Source organism: Mixophyes fleayi, chromosome 3 (assembly GCF_038048845.1).
Source record: "Mixophyes fleayi isolate aMixFle1 chromosome 3, aMixFle1.hap1, whole genome shotgun sequence".
Classification (NCBI taxonomy): Eukaryota; Metazoa; Chordata; class Amphibia; order Anura; family Limnodynastidae; genus Mixophyes; species Mixophyes fleayi.
In genome coordinates this window covers 177,650,737-177,665,733 of record NC_134404.1, presented here as the reverse complement: position 1 = coordinate 177,665,733, position 14,997 = coordinate 177,650,737, and positions in this window count along the sequence as shown.

The following is a 14,997-nucleotide window of genomic DNA, read 5'->3' as shown; positions in this document are numbered from 1 at the left end:
GCCAAACCATTTTGAATGATTGCTCTCACAAACTCATGTCTCTACTTATTGCTCAACACAAACAACATGTTAGCCAATTAGAAAGGGATATTACTGAAATAGATGATGAACAAGGCTCTATGAAGGATGAGCCAGTTTTCAAGGATCTCATTAAGCTTATGAAGGGCAGATTACACAAATAAGAACAAGAGATTACAGACATTTAAAATCCAAATATATGCAGGATAATTTCGGCATCAAATGTAGGTCTAACAAAATCCAATCATGTCCAGACACAAATATAAATCCACCTACAGCCAAACATGTGAGATCTAACAATGACATGTCTTGCAGGAAGCTAGGTTTGACTTATCAACAATACATGACTCTATTACATCAAATTAAAAATGCTACACCCATGATAACCTTTGGCGCTAATGAGGACATAACCAACACTGCAGATACATCCTTTTCAGTGTATAGTGAACAAAGTTTAGAATATCCAAAATTAGCAATACAATCTTTTGAAGTTGGCTGGTTACACGGTCTTACTACACATATGGAATCAATCGGTAAAACTGTGACCATCCCTAATACACCAAAACACATGGATGATGGACAAAGTTTCCCCAATAAAGATCAAAACAAGACATTATTCTCTACGCCATTGACTAAATCAGCCACTTGTGAAAGTGAGTCTGAGCCTCTTGACCATAATACTAAGTATTCTAACCCCACCCCACATATCAGTCATTTTTTAAGCCTAGGCCCGAGATTTCTAGAGACATACTTACCCACAAAGAAACCCGCAGCTCCAAAAAGAAAATTAAACAAATTAGAAGAGGAGGGAGGGGATGCCATGGAATTAAAGCAGACAAATGTGAAGGGCATGTTACCCCAATAGGGATTTTCAATTTTAGCGGACATACATTATCAACAGATGATGTTAGTGTTCTTAATAAATTACTGAAATTCGCCCCAACCAATACTCTTAACAAATTTGAGACGTTTATCAATATCCACCAATTTATTAGAAAATTTACTTTGAAAATATTCTACCTGAAATCTCCAATGAGCCTCCTATCAATAGAGACCCTGGCCCATATGTACATACAGCCTTTAAACCCCAATCTCAATTTTATCCTAAACATACCAAAAGCAATGAAATCACCATGTTTGAAACATTGTTACTCGCTGATTTAGATAAACTAAATCTCACAAAAATCACCCACGAGTGAATCTAAATGTTGGTGAATTGGAAGCTTTAGATAGACTGCAACACTTAGATCAAGTGGTGATAAAACCAGCTGATAAGGGGGCAGGGGGCATTGTTCTATTGAACAAAGCAGATTGTCTATCAGAAATGACAAGATTACTTTCTGATTCCAGCACCTACCAGGTACTGGATTGTAATCCAACAGAATCATTCTCCTTGACACCATTTTAAAAAAAGGACAGGAGTTGGGGATCATCAATGCCAATGAATACAATTGCATCCATAATCCACATCCTATCATTCCAGTTATATACCATCTTCCAAAAATACATAATAATCTGGAGCAACCTTCTGGAAGACCTATCATTTCAGGTATAGGTTCCATCACTGCTAATCTGTCACATTATATTGACACATTTTTACAGCCATTTGTCAAACAACAAAGGGCATATCTCAAAGATACCACCCATGTTTTACAAACCAGCAACCTGGAAACTGGGTTGCTGGTTGGTAATCTGTGATATTTCCTCCTTATACACAGCTATAAAAGTATAACCTTTGTTTAACGAGCACTAGGCACTTTTTAGAGAAAGATTCCTCTCTTAGTAATAACCAAATTGAATTCATTTTAACTAACATAGAGTTTATTTTAACTCACAACTATTTCTGGTTCGAAGATCGGTTTTACCTACAACTGCAAGACACAGCTATGGGCACCAGGTTTGCACCCAGCCATGTTATCTTATACATGAGTTATTAGGAAGAGCAATTTATGTGGTTCAATAACAGCTGGGCTGTGAACCTGGTACTCTGAAAGAATTACATTGATGATGTGCTGATCATATGGGAGGGTCCTGAGAGAGAACTGTTAGATTTCCTGGAACACATTAACACAAACAACTATGGGTGTCACGGCTCAGAAAATTTTGTGGATCCCCTGCCTCTATTTTAGATGGTATCAGTAGAGGATGGTGGAGATAGAGCACGATGGTATGCAGAGTGATGGTAATCACAGGTCAAAGTTCTTAACTCGTAAGCATCACGGATAACAATAACACAGGAGATGATGATAGTGTTGCAATGTAGTATATTAATTAATGATACAACAGAAATTAAAATATAAATATATATACATCTCAGCAGAGCTGAGCACACGGCAGTTCATCAAATTACAGGAATAATCACAGATGTTACTTCATAGTTGGTAACCGTTGGCAACAGCATGAAATAAGCAATATAAAAGTTCAACGCAGAGATGATAAGTAGAACACTTGGATCCAATAGGAAACTCACAGCAGATGAACGTGAATCACTGATACAGCTAAAGTCCAATTAGAATAGTAGGTAGACCTTGGCTGATCCGGAATGATAATATGATTCAACTAGCAAGTGGTTACGGATATCACAATAGTTCTTATCTAGCGGAATAGTAAATATTATATGACATCCAAAGACTTGGGTGTAGATAGAGACTTTCAATAAGATGTTGCCTAGAAGTAACTGCGAGGTGAAGAGTATCTGAACCGTGCGTGGAACTACAGGTCACAGGTGATCCGGTTCACAGGTACAGGGTGAGTTCACTACAATAGGCAGCAGCTGAACAGGAGCACACAACTTGAGCTGAAGAAATGGCTACAGGCTCGACAAACAGTTCATAGTAAAAGTCCAGCAATAAGTAAACAGCAGAGTAATAATAAGCCGTGCCAGACGTAGAACTACAGATGACAAACAACTTGATTGTAGATCAATATCGTAGTGCAGCAATATAGTCAGCCGGATAGAATTGTACTTGAGCCAATAGATATAAGCACAGGTGTAGTAGACAACTCACAAAATAGTTCAGTGTGCAGATGAATAGCAGAAAGTAACTTCAGCTTGTAGATGAACCACAGAGAGGAATACAGCTGAGCCGGTGAAGAGTAACGATACCAGGTAACTTCGGCAGCAGGTAATATCCAGAGAACAGGTAATGAACAACGGAAAGTCCTGGTATACAGCCAGAACCCACTGCAGTGTGAGTAACACGAAGAACAGGCAATGAGTCCATAATCACAGGAGGTTAAAATAGTACTCTAGAACCAATAAGCTTCGGGAGGAGGTCCCAATCAAGGTAGCAAGGAACACCTGCGAAAAAGTAATGTCTCTGAAGCAGAAGCAAGCACAATCATAGTTCTTAAAGGGAAAGTCACAACGCCGGCACCTAGCTATGGGACCGGCATGTGACAGTACCCCCCCCTTTTAAAAGTGGCCACTGGACACTTAGCGATGACTTTCCGTGGGAACTTGATGTGGAACTTGCGTAATAATGCAGGGGCATCAATGTCAGAGGCATTTACCCAGGAACGCTCCTCAGGGCCGAAACCCCTTCCAATCCACTAAATATTTAATCACTCCTCGGACTACTTTTGAATCAAAAATTTGAGTGATTTCAAAGTCCTCCTGTTGAGAAAGTTCTGGTACTGTTGAAGAAGATGTTGTAGAAGAAAAACGGTTAATAATTACTGGTTTCAACAGAGAGATATGGAAGGAATTTGAAATATGAAGTGTGGCTGGCAGCTTTAATTTAAAGGACACTGGGTTGATGACTTTCAAAATTTTATACGGACCGATGAATCGAGGAGCGAACTTCATTGAAGGAACTTTAAGACGAATGTTCCGAGTAGACAAGCAGACTCTGTCACCCACTTTAAGAGCAGGTACGGCTCTACGTTTCTTATCTGCCGCTGTCTTATATTGAGTTGAAGTCTTCTTAAGCTGAAATATGACTTGGCTCCAAGTAGAAGAAAAATTCCAAATAAGTTCTGTAGCTGCAGGAACATGGGTGGGAGGGAGGGCTGAAAACTTGGGCAAACTAGGATGTAAGCCATATACAATAAAAAATGGAGTAGAAGAAGTAGACTCATGAAACAAATTATTATGAGCAAACTCTGCTCATGGCAGGAGATCAATCCAGTTATCTTGTGAAGCAGAAGAGAACATACAAATAAAAGTTTCAAGGTCTTGATTCACTCTCTCTGTCTGCCCATTAGATTGTGGGTGATATCCGGATGAAAAGTTAAGCTGAACTCCTAAGGCTTTACATAATGCTCGCCAGAATTTAGAAGTAAATTGTACTCCTTTATCAGAAACAATCTCCTGAGGACATCCATGCAATCGAAAAATCTCTTGAATGAAGTGTTGTGCCAAAACTGAGGAAGAAGGCAAGCCCACCAGCGGTACAAAATGAGCCATCTTTGAAAAGCGATCCACCACAACCCAAACTGTGTTATGACCCCTACTGAGAGGGAAATCAGTCATAAAATCCATGCTGATGTGGGTCCATGGTCTGGAGGGTATAGAAAGAGGCAACAAGGGTCCCATAGGAGCCAAATGAGAAGATTTGTGCTGGGCACAGACATCACAGGAAGCCATGAAATCCTTAACATCAATACGAATGGATGGCCACCAATACGAGCGAGATATTAGCTCGTAAGTCTTCAGAAATCCTGCATGACCAGAAATTTTAGAAGCATGGTACCAACGTAATAATTTTTTCCGGAGTGTTTTAGGAACAAAAGATTTACCAGGAGGAAGAGCTTGAGACACAGTAAAAGCCAACAGGCACTTAGGATCCAAAATGGGATCTAAATCTGCTAAAGTATCAAAAGCCTGAGATAGGGCAACCGCTCTTTTATTCAAAATGTCTAGGTTTAAAGGTGACATAAAGATTAAAAAGAGAGAAAAAGAGGGACCATAGAGCTTGCCGAGGGTTGAGACACTGTGCCGTTTGTAAATATAGCAGATTTTTATGATCAGTAAAAATTGTTACTACATGTTGTGCTCCTTCCAACAGATATCGCCATTCAGATAATGTCAACTTCATCACCAATAACTCTTTATCTCCAATGGTGTAATTTTGTTCTGCTGGCAAAAATTTTTGAGAGAAAAATGCACATGGTAACAGACGGTTGGTGGATGAACATTGGGAGAGGACTGCTCCAACCCCAACTGCAGATGCATCTACTTCCAAAAAGAATGGTTGCGAAAGATTTGGCTGTTGGAGGATAGGTGCTGAAGAAAAGGCCTCCTTGAGATGAGAAAAAGCCTCTAAAGCCTCCACTGATCAGTTTTTAGGATTAGCCCCTTTCTTGGTGAGGGCTGTAATAGGAGCCATAATACTAGAATAATTTAAGATAAACTGTCTGTAGTAATTTGCAAAGCCTACAAAATGTTGAATGGCTTTGAGAGTCACTGGAAGTGGCCAATCCAAAATGGCTTGAAGTTTTTCTGGATCCATCTGCAAACCCGATTCGGAAATAATAAAACCTAGGAAAGGCATAGAAGTTGCTTCAAAGGAACATTTTTCCAATTTACAGTAAAGATGGTTCTTGCGGAGCCTACTTAGTACTTCGGCCACATGCCTCCTATGAGTATCCAGAGTTTTAGAAAAATTGAGAATATCATCTAGATATGCAACAACGTAAGAATAGAGAAGATCCCGGAATATCTCATTAATGAAACTTTGAAAATCGTCTGGGGCATTACAAAGTCCAAATGGCATTACCAAAAATTCGTAATGGCCATCTCGGGTATTGAAAGCGGTTTTCCACTCATCTCCAGACCGAATACAAATTAAATTATAGGCACCCCTAAGGTCCAGTTTCGTAAAGATGTTAGCTCATTTAATTTGTTCGAATGATTCGGTAATCAGAGGGATAGGATAACGATTTTTGATGGTCACCAAGTTAAGTCCACGATAGTCAATACAGGGACGAAGAGAGCCGTGCTTTTTCTTTACAAAAAAGAAACCGGCACCAGCCGGGGAAACAGAAGGTCTAATAAAGCCTCTTTGGAGGTTCTCCTTAACAGAAACGGACATGGCTTCAGTCTCTTGTTGAGAGAGAGGATACACCCGACCTCTAGGCGGAATTTTGTCAGGTAATAATTCTATGAGACAATCCCACGGACGATGAGGCGGAAGAATCTCTGCACGAACTTTATCAAAGACATCAGCAAGTAATTGATTTTGAGGAAGTAACATAGAAGAATCTGATGGTACAATGATCTTGGAAGAACGAAGTGGTCTTACTTTCAGTAAACATTCTGAATGACACTGAGGACCCCACGATAGAATCTCAGACATTGTCCAGTCTAGTTGTGGAGAGTGGGATTGAAGCCATGGGAGGCCCAGGATGACTGGTGACATAGAACACAGCAATATAAAGAAAGAAATACTTTCAGAATGTACAGCTCCTATATTGAGACGAAGAGACTTGGTCCGGGCATGAATTACACCTTTAGAAAGCTGAGAACCATCAATAGCTGTGATGATAACAGGATTTTCCAACGAAACAAATGGAATAGACCATTGGGTAACTAAATCTTGCGAAATAAAGTTTCCAGCAGCACCAGAGTCGATTAAGGCTTGGGTAGAATGTCTCTTAGAGTCATATAGTAACAAAACTGGAATAGGACAAGCAGCAGAAGAGGAGGTTTTCTCAAGCCCCAATCTGACCTCCCCAGAACAGATCAGGGTCTGGCGTTTCCCGGCCTCTTGCAACAGGTATTTAAGAAGTGGCCAGAGTCACCACAATAGATACATAGCTTGTCTTGTCATCTGCGGTCACGTTCTTCAGGGGTCAACAGAGATCTCCCAATTTGCATAGGTTCATCAATTACAAAAGATTGTGAAACAGGATGTGGCACGGGCCCATGAATTAGACGACGTCCTACTCCCTTCTCCACTGTTCTTTCTTTAAAGCGTAGGTCCACTTTATTACATAATGATACAATGGCATCCAAGGTAGTAGGAAGTTCATGGGGCGCTAATGCATCTTTTATGCGGTCAGATAACCCCTGCCAGAAAGCAGCCACCATTGCTTTATCATTCCAGGAAAGTTCAGAAGATAAAATGCGGAATTCAATGACATATTGTGCCACTGTGTGAGTCCCTTGGCGTAAATGAAGTATAGCCATGGAGGCAGAGCAGAGGCGACCAGGTTCATCAAAAAATCCGACGGAACATCAAAAGAAAAGATGCATAATCAGAGAGAAGCGGATCATTCTTCTCCCAGAGTGGGGATACCCAGGCTAAGGCTTGGCCATTCAGTAAAGAAACCACATATGCCACTTTGGATCTATCAGTGGGAAAATTTTGTGATTGAAGCTCAAACTGAATTGAACACTGATTGAGGAAACCACAACACATTTTAGGGTCCCCATCAAATTTGGCCGGAGCAGGTAACCTGAGCATGGAGGAAGTCACAAGGGAGGCCTGGTGTCCCGAAACTCGATCAGGAGGAGAAGCTGGCACCACTGGTTGATTTTTTTGCAACATATCCAGACGATCAGCAAGTGCTTGAAGACATTGTAACAACTGATGCTGTGTATTATCCTGTTGTTCAACTCGAGCAACTAGATGCTGTAGCATATCCTTCGCAGAAGGCTCGACCGGGGGATCAGACATTAGGCCTGTTCTTACTGTCACGGCTCAGAAAATTTTGTGGATCCCCTGCCTCTATTTTAGATGGTATCAGTAGAGGATGGTGGAGATAGAGCACGATGGTATGCAGAGTGATGGTAATCACAGGTTAAAGTTCTTAATTCATAAGCATCACAGATAACAATAACACAGGAGATGATGATAGTGTTGCAATGTAGTATATTAATTGATGATACAACAGAAATTAAAATATAAATATATATACATCTCAGCAGAGCTGAGCACACGGCAGTTCATCAAATTACAGGAATAATCACAGATGTTACTTCATAGTTGGTAACCGTTGGCAACAGCATGAAATAAGCAATATAAAAGTTCAACGCAGAGATGATAAGTAGAACACTTGGATCCAATAGGAAACTCACAGCAGATGAACGTGAATCACTGATACAGCTAAAGTCCAATTAGAATAGTAGGTAGACCTTGGCTGATCCGGAATGATAAAATGATTCAACTAGCAAGTGGTTACGGATATCACAATATTTCTTATCTAGCGGAACAGTAAACGTTATACGACATCCAAAGACTTGGGTGTAGATAGAGACATGCAATAAGATGTTGCCTAGAAGTAACAGCGAGGTGAAGAGTATCTGAACCGTGCGTGGAACTACAGGTCACAGGTGATCCGGTTCACAGGTACAGGGTGAGTTCACTACAATAGACAGCAGCTGAACAGGAGCACACAACTTGAGCTGAAAAAATGGCTACAGGCTCGACAAACAGTTCATAGTAAAAGTCCAGCAATAAGTAAACAGCAGATTAATAGTAAGCCGTGCCAGACGTAGAACTACAGATGACAAACAACTTGATTGTAGATCAATATCGTAGTGCAGCAATATAGTCAGCCGGATAGAATTGTACTTGAGCCAATAGATATAAGCACAAGTGTAGTAGACAACTCACAAAATAGTTCAGTGTGCAGATGAATAGCAGAAAGTAACTTCAGCTTATAGATGAACCGCAGAAAGGAATACAGCTGAGCCGATGAAGAGTAACGATAACAGGTAACTTCGGCAGCAGGTAATATCCAGAGAACAGGTAATGAACAACGGAAAGTCCAGGTATACAGCCAGAACCCACTGCAGTGTGAGTAACACGAAGAACAGGCAATGAGTCCATAATCACAGAAGGTTAAAATAGTACTCTAGAACCAATAAGCTTTGGGAGGAGGTCCCAATCAAGGTAGCAATGAACACCTGCGAGAAAGTAATGTCTCTGAAGCAGAAGCAAGCACAATCATAGTTCTTAAAGGGAAAGTCACAACGCTGGCACCTAGCTATGGGACCGGCATGTGACAATGAGCCCAATGTTACAGCACATTATAACCAAAATTCTATTGAATGTTTGGACCTAGAAATCTTCATTAGAGAGGGCAAGTTAGCAACTAGAACATTTAGGAAAACTGTGGATTTTAATAGCTTCATTCTATCAGACAGTAATCAGCACCCCAATTGGCTGCACAGTATCCCTTTCAGCAAGTTTACACGGGTCAGATGTAACTGTACTGATATCCAAAATTATGTTACACAAGGGGAAAGCATGAAACAACAATTTCTTGAGAAAAATATGGTGAAGGTTTGGTTAACAAGGCCTTCTCTAAGCTTAAAGACACTGATAGAAACACTCTCTTGAAATATAACAGACAAAACACCAGAGATAGATATGTCTCAACCAATAGTTAAAACACAAGTAGAACCAGTCTAATTATTCTTATGGAGCTAACTTGATCAACAAGATTATTCGCAAACATGGGCATATCCTGAAAAAGGACGACACGTTAGGACCCACACTACCAGAAAATCCACAATTAGTATTTAGGAAAGCCCCTGACCTCAGAAGAACCCTGGCATCCAATCATATCCCCAGTAAAACAGTCACGAACAGACATAGTTGGTTGAAAGACAGGACACCCAAGAGTGTTTTTTTTCTACCGTGGCCTGTGTTCCAATTGTATAGCACTAGGATGCAGAAGCACAAAACCAATTATGGAATATCAATCGACATCAAGCGGACAAATATTCAAAATTCACAATTTCATTACATGCAATACTACAAATGTTGTTTATCTACCGCAATGCACATGTGGGAAAAAAAACATTGATAGGACAATTAGGAAATTGAAGATGCGAGTTAGAGAAATATCAAAATAGAGTTTGTCACGACATTTCAAAGAAGTTCATAATTGCACCTATACAGGTGCTTCCTTTATTGGAATTAAAAGATTACCAACAATTGGAGAGGAGAGAACCTGATACATAAACTGAATAGTGAAGAAACAAAAGCCATATATAACCTGAAAACATTGATACCAAAAGGACTCAATGTCGAATTTGATCTATCAATATATTGAACATGTTGGAATCATGGAACAATTATTTCTAGAAGTTACCATGGGTTTGCTTGCGTACAATTGTTCACTTTCCATCTATTGGTCAACAACACATGTGGGACATAGGTCTAACCACTCTGGTTATACCCAAACCCGTTCAATCTTGGAAACCCAATCAATCTTGGAGAAAGGTGAGTTACAGGGTAGGAGACTACCTGAGAACAGCTTGTACGGTAGGGACATTGTCTTCTCATGTGCAATAGGAAGACCATGTGTGGTGGAGTGGTTGGTGGCATTTGATCCATAGCCCATTGGGATTCTCCAATTCCAACACATATAGTGTCAAAGCTATTTATGGCATCAAATGTATAATCCCTGTCTATTGTAGGTTAAATTAGTCACTAACAACTACACAGAAAATTATATGCACCAGCTCATGCCTCTTAAGAATGGGCATTATTGGTACTATTAGGTTTATTATGGTAACATGAGTATCAATCAGATCTAGGCAATATCTAATTTGTATGCAGTAGGATGAGGCAGAACTATAGGTCAGTTCATCTATTTAATTTAATTATCATTGCAGTTGTTTATCTCTAACAAAACTTATGCATAACATGAGGCATCAACCTTTTATTCTGAAAATGTTTTTAAGGGGTTGCTATATGTTATATTGTCTAACACCATATGATTCTAGCATTTTATTGTAGAGAAATACAGATAATTGGTATATTTATAGGTGTTTCATCTTATTAAGGTTTATTATAAAGCTCATTAGCCAAGTGTACATACAGGACTGAACAACGAATTCCAGCCAATCGGATACAAAATTGGCAAGTGGGAGTGCTATATATATATATATATGTATTGACACAGGACTCATTAGCTCACTCTACCCTTGAGAAAGTCCTCGTCTGAACGAAACGCGTTGGGCCATGCCTTTTTGACATTCCATTTCCTGTACACGAGTACCGGAAGTGATGTTTGCGGTCCACAGTGGAATGCAAGCGTCTTCCTACTTATGCAATGCCGAACTCCGTCTTGCAGCTGCACACCTCCAGTCCGAGGAATTGCTGGGTATCCAGCCATCATCAACACACAGCAAGTGTCTACACATACTTGAATGGCCTTTTCTATCTATTTAATACCGCTGACAAGATTGGGGAAGGAAATCCGTTAACTACATCAATACAAACACTGGTCAGGACCATACAATGTATTCTTTTTTTCCTCTCTTACAGATGGAAAGTGTTATGATTTATACAGCGTAAGATATTGCTATTCATTTTTATTGGAATATCTTTCGGTGGACTGTTACTATCTCTGGGAATACATATTGGATTTTGATTCACTCGATAATTGCCTGGACACTTGGCTAAACCCATCTCTTGGTCATTTCCCTCGATTTTAACTGGTTGTAACTATTATATATGTATAATTTATATGCACAGTTATGTATATTTCTGTACTTTTATGTGGGCTATGCATGCTTTTTATGGTATTTAGGGTTGATGAGAATCTAGTTGATATTTTATCAGGACTTATTTTCTGTGTTATTATCATCATCATCATCATCATCACTATTTATTTATATAGCGCCACTAATTCTGCAGCGCTGTACAGAGAACTCACTCACATCAGTCCCTGCCCCATTGGCGCTTAGAGTCTACATTCCCTAACACACACACAGACTAGGGTCAATTTATTAGCAGCCAATTACCCTACCAGTATGTTTTTGGAGTGTGGGAGGAAACCAGAGCACCCGGAGGAAACCCGCGCAAACACGGGGGGAACATACAAACTCTTCACAGATAAGACCATGGTGGGGAATTGAACTCATGACCCCAGTGCTGTAAGGCAGAAGTGCGCTAACCACCATGCTGCCCAAATTATTAGTCACGTTTTTCAATAAACCATACTGGATTTTATGTTTAATTATTTGGCTGTCACTCATATCTGAAGATACGGATATTATATGGTTTTCTTTATTCAAAACCTCCATTATTGACGTATTTCAACATTTTAGTACACCATTGTTAAGACACTATCACTAGCCAATGAGCGCCTTACCTTTATTGTATATAGTACTATGCACTTCTCAATGGGCAGAGAGAGCATTCATTGGTATCCAAGAGCAGAGCTTTCATAACCTTGTTTTACTTATATGCCCTGTGCTGTAATGCTGCCCTTCTGAATCAAACCAGGGGACTCGTACATATTTATGGGGAGGGCTGATGAATCTCTGGCACCTGCAATTGATATAGCAACTGACAGTCGTATATATGAGTCTCTCCAATTACACAAACAATATTATACTGCCCATTCCCCCCACATCCTGCTTCTCCAAGAATAAGGAGCCCCCCCCCCCCCATAAACAAATCTTGGTAAAGCTATCCAAACAAACATGGGATCTTTATGTAACATAGCACTATGGAGGATTAATTTATACTTCTAATTTTCTCTATAGATTCTTCCTCAATGACTGCACAGGTTTCTTATAATTTCCAAAGCTGCCTTGATGGCAACTTTGAGCCATCATGGCAGCTGTAATATATTAATGGGACAAGGGCAAAGGTCAAATTAGTGCACCCCCAATCATCTCTTCAAAAAACTAAGGCAAACCTGTATCTGTACCTAAGTAATAGACTATGGGCTAGATTTACTAAACTGCGGGTTTGAAAAAGTGGAGAGGTTGCCTATGGCAACCAATCAGATTCTAGCTTTCATGTATTTAGTGCATTCTACAAAATGACAGCTAGAATCTGATTGGTTGCTATAGGCAACATCTCCACTTTTTCAAACCCGCAGTTTAGTAAATATACCCCTATATCTTGTTTTGTTCAGAGCTAAAAGATTACAATTACTTTATATGAGAGTACATTTCTAATTTGATCAGCAAGAATAACGTTGTGTTGGGACAGAATCATTTTAGAGCTTTATTTAGATGGGAATGGTTTAATATTAAAACATAATATAGGATCAGATTTAGCACTTTACTTATTGATAGCACTATGTAAAGATTAGCATGAGTATTAAACGACTGTGGTTGATATTTAGTTTATATTTTTACTAGTTTATACAAAGACTTTCTGCTTTTAAAATAAATGGGCTTTTGTCCTTCAAGGAAAAGAATAGCTTTTTCATTGATATGAAGTCTAAAGGTAAGCCTTTTGCCCTGTAGTACCATAAAAATACACAGGGGTCACAGCTGTTCAAAATGTAAATGTTAACTGTTTTCCGATGGTGATGGACTCCCATCACATGTGCTCCAGGATAATGTGGAAGGCACACTTTCACAATGTCTTTCAAAGCCACACCCCCTCCTCTTCTGCCTGAGTACTCTTTGGATTTTGTTGTCAACAAGCAGGTATAAGATCTGTAGGTCTCAATGAAGTCCTTAATGAGCTCCACACTTCTGTCAGATGCCATGCTAAATTAATTCCTAAAAAAAAATAAAAGACATATATTGTCATATTTACATAAACACCCCTAAACGAAAACTACAGAAAGTCTTGTGCTATAAAGTTAAAACAAAAAAAAAAGGTGTCGTCGAGAAGATCAAAAAGCTGAATGAATATGTTAAAGAATGGAGGGATAACATCAATGATTTTAACAAAAAGTTCCATAAACTGGAGAAAAATTACCTGGACTTGTGTCACATGTTAGAGAAAGTAATGTTAGAATGCAGTAGACAGGTTAAAAGTTAAAAGACTTTTAAGTACTACCGAAGTGTTAAATATTTTAGTGGATTAAGAGATTCTGCAGTTTCTTTTTTTTCTACCTCCAGTTTTGGTGGATAATGTTTAAAAATAAATGATAATGAAAACAACTTTTTGGTTTATTGGATGCACTTGCAAGAAACATACCTTGAAATAAAGGCAAAACCAATTAACACGTTCAACATCTATGTTCTTTGGTACAGACAGGGGGACACAGGTGTACAATTGGACAAGATGACATATCAATACACAGCTATACAAATTGATTCCTACTCAGCCATTATTTTAAGAAAGTATAATACACACAGAGATATTAATGGCCATAATATGTATAATCAATACACACAAATATATTACTATTATGACATTGTATTTAAAAAATAATTAAATATAATAAAACTAAATCAACTTGATTGACACATGTCACATCAGGAAATAAATTATACTATATATATATATATATATATATATATATATATATATATATAATGATAATATGTATTTTCACATGTGATAAGAATAAATGTTGTATACACTTGCATACAGGAACACAAAAATGACATATGGATCATGTAAAACAGGTGTATTATTGCTTCTTTTGACAACGCACCACGTGGAAGATGTAGAGATAACATCATAAATTTAAATGTACACGCCCCGAAAGGAGTTGCAGTTGGTTGTGATTTTGAAAACACTGCAGGACTGGAAGGGCTTTGGAACGAGATTTATAGTACTGCTGAGCAATCAAATGAAATGACAATCGGTACTTTGGAACGACTGTTGTTCATCATTTAAATATACACACTAATACAAAATTGGCACGAATGGCTGTTCATCGCTCGATTGACCCAATAGTCAATTTGATAAATCTGTAGTGTGTACCCAGCCTAACTTACAGAACAAGTAACATAAATACGCACAGGATACAATCTTAATACAATGACACCTTCCTCATAGTAAGTGAATGTATTTAGACTATATCTTCTTGCAGATTGTAAACAGCACATTTACCATTTAAACTTCAACATTTGAATTATACTATCTAATTATTAAATACATATTGTCAAGTAGTTAACTGTGTTAATAATAACCTTAGAAATATATCACAACATTGGCATATTCACAATATATAGCAACATTCATGATACAACTTTAAAACACATGAACAGTATTAAACCACATTGAACCACTGGATAATGTGGGAACTAGTAGTGCCCAAAAGTCCTGTGCTTAGAGGCACCATTTAAAACAAAGTTCAATGGTAGAGGAGGAG